This window comes from Rhea americana, unplaced genomic scaffold (genome assembly GCF_003343005.1).
Source record: "Rhea americana isolate MKP2758 unplaced genomic scaffold, rheAme1 scaffold_39, whole genome shotgun sequence".
Lineage (NCBI taxonomy): Eukaryota > Metazoa > Chordata > Aves > Rheiformes > Rheidae > Rhea > Rhea americana.
The window spans coordinates 3,464,154-3,472,423 of NW_028186523.1; positions in this window are offsets into that span (position 1 = coordinate 3,464,154).

Here is an 8,270-nt window from a genome sequence, read left to right on the forward strand (position 1 = left end):
GAAGTCTCTATCATGAGAAGGTACTCACCACCCGAGTGTTTTGATTGAATGTAAAGCATGAAACCAGGTATATCTTCAAATCAAATGTTAAATTTGAAGGCAGAAGCTAGGATTTCTGAACTAGCCTAGATTTCAAGACTATCTTCTTCAAATGGAATAACTGTTGGAAAACTTAGGGTTTTTACACCACTTTGAGGTGACCATCTTTGTTTAAAGAACAGCACACGTGCTTCTATTAAGGGTATTAGCATCCTATGTTGAAGTTGTTTTGAAGTCAGGATAAGAAGCTCTGGCAGTAGTTTCCCAACACAGAACTTCAGAGACAATACTTGGAGCCTTAGGAGCTTAAAGTGTCCCTGATCCTCAGTCCCAGACCATGGCATGACATCCTATTTCTCAGCAACTTTAATCAGGCAAAACAAGCATTTTGTCACCCTAAACAGCAGTACAACACTCAACCTACATGCTGTGCCCAATGTTTTCTGTTTTTTTTTTTTTTTTTTTTTTTTTTGCCACGATAATTTTCAGATGAATAAGTTCTCTTGCACAGCTCCTGACATGACTTCATATACACAAGTCAGTACAGAGATAGTGGGAACAAGTAACTAGAGAAAGCACATGAGGCTGGAGAACCAGCAGCTTTGGACTTGCATCAAATTAAAGAGCTTCGATATTCAGTGTCACACAGTGACATAAAATTGCTTTAAATCTGGATCAGTCCACTGTCCTACTTCACACGGGAGTTCCATGAACACCTTTGTTGGTACAACTGGGGGAAGAACAGGAGTGTTGGGTGAGAAATGAGCAGTCATGGGCAGAAAGTGAGGGTAGAAACTCCTTCAGCTGCTATTGCCACTGAAGTACTGAGCAACTGATAATGTTCAGTGTCACTTCCGAAACTTCCTGAAATGCTGGAAGCAGAGAACATGCTACCTTCTTTTAGGCAGTTTGGGAAATCTGCAAATAAACTTGATACCTCTGAGGGGCTGCCTCTGTAAACCAACATGATACTAAAATGAAGTTCTGCCTAGCTGAGGGGATTTTACCATCACAGCCCTTTCTGGAAGAATCCATCAGAATTTATCAACACTTAAACCTCTCAGGTGATACAAAAATATAATAGAGTTCTAAAAGAGTCTCTTTATAAAGCTGTGAAATGTGATATTTTATTTCATTGTTTTGCATTTCATATAGTCATTTATTCCTTTGCAAATTGAATGGTTATTTCATATTAATGACTATTTCCAAATCATATGTAAATGCTGTTCTAAATTGATAGCATTTATACCCATTTAACAGACTTGAAAATTTTTGCATTTAAGACCAGAAATGACTTTCAGGCTGCTTAATTTCTTTATCCTGGACCCTTAAATTTTACTCCATACTAAGCTAAGTAACTTACTTGATCAAAGCGTAGCTTGTGCTTGAAATCTGCCACAAGCTCTCTTAATATTCCTGTGGTTCAGTGTGTTCTCCAAAGTTTTATCATGCCACAGCAGTTTCCTTACTGTCACGAGAAGACATCTTTTGTTTTTCTGATTTTTGCAACACTCTCCAACTGTATAGCTTCAATGCACCCAGTCTGTGCTGGAGTGCTGGGCATGCCAGTACACTGTGGTTTAGCTTTTCCACAGACTTGGAGTTAAGTTACCAGTGAAATCACATTTAACTCTCAAATTGTTTACAATCCAAACAAAAGGATTTCTTTATACAGCATCCAAAACTGACAAAGTAACAAGCACTTAAGCTTTCTACACCAAGATCAAATATAAAGTCTCCCCTCTGTTTCCTGTGGTTGCAGTCTTCTGCATAACATAATAGCTTAGACTGCATCTGTAGAGCCTCGTCCTTATGTCTCACACAAGCTTTTACAGATAAGCTCTTTCTTCAAATCTGCTAGGGGTTCCCATGCAGATTCAGTCTTTCCTCTTATAAGCTTCTTTATTTCTGACTTATTCAGAAGGTATTTCTACACTTGACTTCTTAAAGACTTTTTTATTTCCTTAGAGATAGAAGTGTCATTTTAGCAGACTAGCTGTTAGCCTTTGTACCTAAGTGACCTATTAACAAATTTGTGACTCAATAAGACAGTAAAATTCTACTTTTTCCCATTATCCTAAACTAGGTTTGACTATACACTCTATATACACTAAAGATGACACAGGGTCTTGAAGCAGCACCCTAAACCTTTGCAGCCAGATAAGCCAAACTGCTGATCTTTATACGATTTATAATATTTTGTCCCTTAAAAAATGTTTCAAACATTTTGACAAACTTTGTATCAGACCTAGTAGTAGCTATCTATTTCAGAATTCCTCGGACACCAACAGGTGTTTTTGAGACCCTCCTCACTCCTTTCCCTGAGATCCTGGCGCCTGGATGGTGCTGTTATCCTGTAAATGCAGGCTTAGACTACGTTGTTTCTTCCTGGAGCCTTACAACAGCCAGCTTGCTCTCTGTCACACTTTGCATGACACTTTGCATCAGTCTTTTGCCTTGGATGCCCTCCCTGGCACTGCATTCTTCTGCTTTCCCTCAAGCCCTTTCCTGAACCACAGGTATTCCATTCAATACCCTGGCATTGCCACCAAGACAGAACCAAACTCAGCTCCTAGTACGGCAACAGACTTGCCACAAGCAGCATTCCACTGGATGCAGCTCAGTGCAGTGAGACTCAAACGGGAGCCGCAGGCAGGACAGCAAAGCAATCTCTTAGCAATCACACAGCAAGGAGCTTTGTTGCACCTCTGCTCACTGAATGTTCCAGGACCACTGCTAAGGGAACCTGGAGCAGTGCAGAAGGCAGTCTCTGACTACAAATGTCAATGACAGCTCCAGTTTTGGTAGCGTGCCCTCCAGCAACATCCCAATCCAGCTGGATCATATCCTGGAGAGGAATGGAGACATAATTCTTGCATGTAGTGCAGATTATCATCCTTTCCCACATTTGAATCCAATCCTTCTCCACTAAGGAAAGGGAAGAATCCACAGACAAAGAGTACACTGCTAGGGGGAAGAAACCTTTTAGAATAGCTGAGCTACTGCTATTTAGGAACTCTTCAGTTCCTGTATGGCCTCAAGACAGATCCAGGATCAAGACTGTCATTGGTCCAGACAAGACATTTACTCCATGGGAACTTTTCTAGCATAGCTATTTTCCCTTGTCTTCTGAGAATGTAGCCAGGTCTTGAGCATTTAATTAACAAAGCAACCTAACATTAACAACTGGGATGCTCTGTCTCTGCCTCACACCCAGCAGTGCCAGGCCTGTTGTCTTCATCATGTTCCAGACCCATGCTGGCAGCTGGTTCTACACTTTTAATATCTGTCCTATTTAATCTACACTACATATATTTTGGCATATGTCTTACTGGCTGCCATTTTGTTGCCAACTGTGAAAAACTGAGCTACAGTGGCCACAGACAGAGAAAAAGGAATAGTCTTATCTATCCACAAAATATCCCATTGAAAAGAATTGAACACGGTTTCACCCAACCCATCTCCCTTAGCATTTACAGTTGCACATCTGACCTCATTTAACACATTATGAAGAATGAAACCGTACTTCACATAGGTTAGTGTTATAAAATCCTTGGGATGCTTCCTGGGATAGTAGACTTCTCTGCTGAGCCTATGTGGGTAACTTTTTCTGCCAAGGCAGCCCAGTTCCCCTGTATGCTGTGAGCTGTAGCAGCCTCAGGACGTACACGCAGAGTCTGGTCTTGGCTGTGCAAAGAGGCATTCATTGTCCCAAACCAACCCCAGAACTGATGCCTCATCATGCAATATTGGGTGTATCTGCAAAAGGATATCCTGCTTCCACTGCATCCCTTCTCACCTACTTATCCATCATAGGTCCCTCCCATCACCAGTAGCCAGTGTGTCCACCTGATAACCTACTCCAGGGCCCCTGATTCCCAGGGCCCTGATTCCCAGAGCCTACAAAGATTCAGCAGCAGCCTGCCACTCTGTGGGCAGGGTGCCCCACTTTATGCAGCAGGCTTGAGCAGTAGCCCATAATACCAGGGATCACATAAAATTTACCTGTGTCACAGTTTCCCCCAAACACTCTGCACCAATAAAAAACTCTGCAAGTGAAAACTATGCAACACTACAAAAGATTTTATTTGAAATAGTAACTATAGCCTTCCCTCATGGACTACCTTACACACAGACAAGTGAAGTAGCTCCAGCTGGTGCCAGCACTCACACAGCAGGTGTCCCTCAGTATTTTGGTCCCATCTGACAGCCATTTGCTGCTACTTGGCTTCTCAGAAGCACAGATACAGCAGATCTTTTTCATGTACAGTAGTTCAAACTCAACTCTGACCCTGAGGGGCTCTCCATCTTTTCTTCAGGTGGCTAACCACACAGAATCACAGAATGGTTGAGGTTGAAAGGAACCTCTGGAGATAATCTAGTCCAACGCCCCTGCTCAAACAGGGTCACCTAGAGTATGTTAGACAGGATCGCACATTTTTCACAGGCACACCACAGCTGCATAGACAAGAAATGAAGTGTTCCTGATGCTCAGAGAAGTTGTCCACAAACAGCTTCATAAATCAGTTCTTTGGGGTTAGGTAGGAGTCACAGAGAAACAAAAAGCAACACAGCAATTCTGTTGCTGCTGATAGACCCTGTTAACCTGCTTGCATGGCTGGATCTGGGGAACATGTGGGCAGCATGTACTTTTCCAGCTGAGTTAGTGATGATGGTGACAAAGCAGCCATAATGACATACTATAGCTTACTGTTGACAGAAACCTGCCAACTTGGACAGGGCTGTAGCGCATCAGGTTATACATTCCTACCACACACTCAGCAAGCTGGAGTCTCAAAATACCACACTTTTTTACACTCCTCATACAGCCACAGCATGAACGAGCTTTGTGTATAGCTCATGTTCTCTCCTCCTCTCCAACACTGACCTCACTAACATTGGCCAGGAGTTATCAGCAGCCTTTTTCACTGTGTTCACTGGGGCTCACATATTCACCACCTGGTGCTCAAAAGGCATGCTTATTTAATGCATCTTCCCCACCAAGAAGCGCTCTTTTATTTGTCAACCTCCCACACTCAAAGTATGACCATTTGGCAGCAGTCAAATTTTCTCATGAATGTAAAAGTAGTGCTGGGCAAAACAAACACCACTCTTAAGTTCAAGATGGGAATCAGACAGCAGTATCTGCCTTACCTCCATGTCATATACAGCTCCTGCTGGATAAATTAAACAGAAAGCAGCACACTTCACTCTTAGCACATTGCATCCCATGTAAGAAGTTCTGCCAAGGCCTTCTATAATGACTGTTTTTGTGGGAGGCTAAACAGGCACATTACTTTCAGCACATTGGCATATTGTTTCTCTCATCAAGGTCAGTGCTGCCTTCAAAAAATGTTGACTTCTAACATGGCAACTGACACAGATCCCATATGAACATATACATCTTTGGATTTGTATCCTCAGCTTCCATTCAGGATGGAACACTTTTTTCTCTCAGTTAAGGAATACTTTAGTATTAGAGATGGGTGTAATTTTTTCTGCAAAAAACAGAAATACATTTGTTGAAAAAGGTGGTTTGATTCAAGCAATTTTTTTTTCAAGTTTGTCAAATTATTTGGCCCAGCATTGAAGTGAGTCAAAAAGATTTTAATTTTCAAAACGAACGTTTCCTTTAGAATGTTACCTCTCCTCCCCCCCATGTAAATGATAAATCTCCTGTTGCAAGAAATGAACCAAACCAATTTTTTCAAGTTTATTTTGAGTTCTTACCTATATTGTAGCCTCTGGAAACCCCTATTACAAATTAAACCCAGTAACAAAACCCTACCTAAATTCCCTTAATCGTAGGAGCACTGTGAAAAGATCTCTGTGCTGTTCTGGAGCACAGTGGAAGTTAACAGCACCCTGGATAAACATGAGGAATCCAATCTAGGGATCTTAGGAAAATAGTAGGGGAGGTATCAGACTAAAATTCTTTGAAAATAATGTCTGTAATTGTAGAATAAGTTTGTTATGGATAAAAACGATGCCAGTATATTGTCTAATTGTTATGTGATTTTATCCAGTATTTGCATTCTGAAAAATGTCAACATTTATATTCTGAAACCTGACAGAAATAGTACATAAAGTAAAACTGAAATAAAGAGCTCTCTGTGCATCATCATCCTTACAGTTTACATTGCCGTCTATATTTACCATCCTTGAAAGGCAGGCATAGAAATTTTAGTAGCAAGTAATAAATCCATCATTTTTTTTAATGCCTCTATATATAAAGTCTTCAAAAACTTCAACGGGTTAAAATGCACAGCATTTTACTTTCTTTCCATTAACAAAGAAATCAGCTCAGAAAGCTACAATTTAAAATAGCAGAAGGTTCTCTTCCTTATCCTGGAATTCTTCCACTAGTAGTTTAAAATTCCTTCACTGAACACCTAGAAGCTGTTACTGACAGCACCGTGCTGAACAGTTCTACTACTACTCAGACTACTTTGCCCAGTAATTTTTAAAAGGGAACTAATTAGAAGCATGCCTGTTTTTTCAACCTCACACTCATTGCTGAAGTTTATTCTTTTGTGCTCAAGGTACAAATTTATTCTTTTCTAACACCAACCCTGTGTTGCCGCATACTTTATTACTATTAACTAGTATATGAAATGTTGAATCATAGAACTGATGATTAAGAAAATAAGCAGTATATTCTTTCAAGTCCTTCTCCTGCCAGAGAAGCAACTGCATAAAAAAAAACAAAAACAAAACCAAAAAAACTCCTATCTTAAAAAGAATGGGAAGCTGGCAAACGTGGACATTATAGTTGTTTGTATTGCCCTGCCTAATAGCAGAAAATAAAATCCTCATGTAGCTAAGAGTATAATCCAACTCTTCTGAATCCCATTTCAGATCCAATCCTTTCTCTTCCTACAATCCTTTGTTTCATTTGTAGTCTTTGCACATACACATACACTTAAGAGAGTGTATGATCCTGCAGGACACAGTATGCAAACATGTAACTGAAGATTTAATTAAGATTCAAAGAGGGAGATAACAAAGCAATTTTAATTTGCAAGGGCAATCTTAATTTTCGTCTTTCCTAGTTTTCACATTCTTGATTGCCTAAGTTTAACATTATTTAGAAAGAAATAAAATACAAGATCCTAGGAAAATAGTTATATTGCATGATCTCAAATAATTACTTTTACTCAGAGTCATTAGCAGAGTTTGTTTCTACAATCTGCATATCATCAAACCAGAATATAGTTGCAATAAAAGAACAGCTAATTAATTCAAACAATGCTACGCTAATTTAGCTCTTCTGTTTCTGATTTAGCTTACTCAAAATTACTAGAGTTAATTAGAAGAGAGAACAGATGAAATCATTGAATATTCCTGGTTTCCATCACAGATGTTCTGCGCATAAGCAGGTAGTTTCACTCTCTGCAAAAGTACCAGAGGTGCAAAGGAAAGGTATAAATTAAGCCAGTGGACTGTTAGCCCATAATTGGGCTGGGAAAATAGTTGGATTAACCCCATTGTACTGAATGGGAGCAGCTCAGTGTTCAGAGGTTTTGAGAAATGCTGCTGTAGGCCTGAAGTGGCCCTGGCAGAAGCTGTGACCCTGCAGGGTAGGCATGAGGGGCCAAGACCCCCACGGCTCCCCAAAAGGTGCCCGAAAGACAAGAGGAGAGAAGCTCAGCACTTAAGTTCAGAGTCATTAACAGCAAATCTTCAAAAGTTATGCTCCAAATGGTTGGGATTTTTGAACAATATTCTACAGAGATTACTAAAAAGTCTACCTTTCTCCTTTCTAGCCTTACAAGTTATCTTTCTGCACAGCTTCTGGTTCCAGCTTCAAACTCTTCAGATCCTCCCACTCTTGAAAAGAGAAGTAGTTGCACTGACATTTCTTAATCTCCCTTCCGCCTGTCACTGCAGAAAGCTATGCTGCTTTTGCTGACATGTCCAGCGACTTGGTGGTACCTGTTTGTCACACATCTACCAGTTAAATATATATATACATATATATGTGTGTGTGCGTGTGAAAAATTATATTGCTAGGCACGTTATGCTAAAACAGGCGGTCTTCCCAAATCACGGAGAGGGCATCGCAAGGGGGGCCCGAGGGGGTGGTTGGGGGCTGCCACAGCCCCGCCGGGGTCTCGGCGGCGGCGAGCCGCTGCCCCCAACGGCCGCCGCTGCCCCCAACGGCCGCCGCTGCCCCCAACGGCCGCCGCTGCCCCCAACGGCCGCCGCTGCCCCCAACGGCCGCCGGGACA